Source organism: Arachis stenosperma, chromosome 4 (assembly GCF_014773155.1).
Source record: "Arachis stenosperma cultivar V10309 chromosome 4, arast.V10309.gnm1.PFL2, whole genome shotgun sequence".
Lineage (NCBI taxonomy): Eukaryota > Viridiplantae > Streptophyta > Magnoliopsida > Fabales > Fabaceae > Arachis > Arachis stenosperma.
In genome coordinates this window covers 64,906,856-64,908,317 of record NC_080380.1, presented here as the reverse complement: position 1 = coordinate 64,908,317, position 1,462 = coordinate 64,906,856, and the positions used below count along the sequence as shown (strand labels likewise).

General features: G+C 41.1%; 1 non-coding gene across 1 annotated transcript; it reads right to left on the bottom strand.

The window, feature by feature from the left end:
- Window positions 1–603: 603 nt before the first annotated feature.
- On the bottom strand, window positions 604–711 carry LOC130977815 (small nucleolar RNA R71). Its single transcript, XR_009085490.1, has one exon. It is a non-coding gene; the product is annotated as a small nucleolar RNA R71 (small nucleolar RNA).
- Between the last annotated feature and the right edge of the window lie 751 nt (window positions 712–1,462).

The window sequence follows — 1,462 nt, the reverse complement described above, 5'->3', positions numbered from 1 at the left end:
GACACCTCAAGGAATCTCTATATTGTGACATAGAGGATTCCACATTTTTCTTGTTCTCTTCCCTTTCATATGAGCAGGAACAAAGACAAAGGCATTCTTGTTGAAGCTGACCCTGAACCTGAAAGGACCTTGAAGCGAAAGCTAAGAGAAGCTAAGGCACAATTCTCTATAGAGGACCTAACCGAATTCTTCAAAGAAGAAGAACCCATGGCAGCCGAAAACAACAACAATGCAAGGAAGGTGCTGGGTGACTTTACTGCACCTACTCCCGACTTCTATGGGAGAAGCATCTCTATCCCTGCCATTGGAGCAAACAACTTTGAGCTTAAGTCTCAATTAGTTTCTCTAATGCAACAGAATTGCAAGTTCCATGGACTTCCATTGGAAGATCCTCATCAGTTCTTAGCTGAATTCTTGCAAATCTGTGACACTGTCAAGACTAATGGGGTTGACCCTGAGGTCTACAGACTTATGCTATTCCCTTTTGCTGTAAGAGACAGAGCTAGAGTATGGTTGGACTTACAACCAAAAGAAAGCCTGGACTCATGGGAAAAGCTAGTCAATGCCTTCTTGGCAAAGTTCTTTCCACCTCAAAAATTGAGTAAGCTTAGAGTGGAAGTCCAAACCTTCAGACAGAAGGATGGTGAATCCCTCTATGAAGCTTGGGAAAGATACAAACAATTAATCAGAAAATGTCCTTCTGACATGCTTTCTGAATAGAGCATCATAGGTATTTTCTATGATGGTCTCTCTGAACTATCCAAGATATCTTTGGATAGCTCTGCTGGAGGATCTCTTCATCTGAAGAAGATGCCTACAGAAGCTCAAGAGCTCATTGAAATGGTTGCAAATAACCAATTCATGTACACTTCTGAAAGGAATCCTGTGAACAATAGGACAAGTCAGAAGAAATGAGTTCTTGAGATTGATACTCTGAATGCCATATTGGCTCAGAATAAAATATTGACTCAACAAGTCAATTTGATTTCTCAAAGTCTGTCTGGAATGCAAAATGCACCAAGCAGTACTAAGGATGCTTCATCTGAAGAAGAAGCCTATGATCCTGAGAACCCTTCAATGGAAGAGGTGAATTACATGGGAGAACCCTATGGAAACACCTATAATTCTTCATGGAGAAATCACCCAAATTTCTCATAGAAGGATCAACAGAGACCTCAACAAGGTTTCAACAACAATAATGGTAGAAGAAACAGGTTTAGCAATGGCAAGCCTTTTCCATCATCTTCTCAGCAACAGACAGAGAGTTCTAAGCAGAACCCCTCTGACTTAGCAACCATGGTCTCTGATCTAATCAAAACAACTCAAAGTTTCATGACTGAAACAAGGTCCTCCATTAGGAATTTGGAGGCACAAGTGGGACAGCTGAGCAAGAAAATTACTGAACTCCCTCCTAGTACTCTTCCAAGCAATACAGAAGAAAATCCAAAAGGAGAGTGCAAGG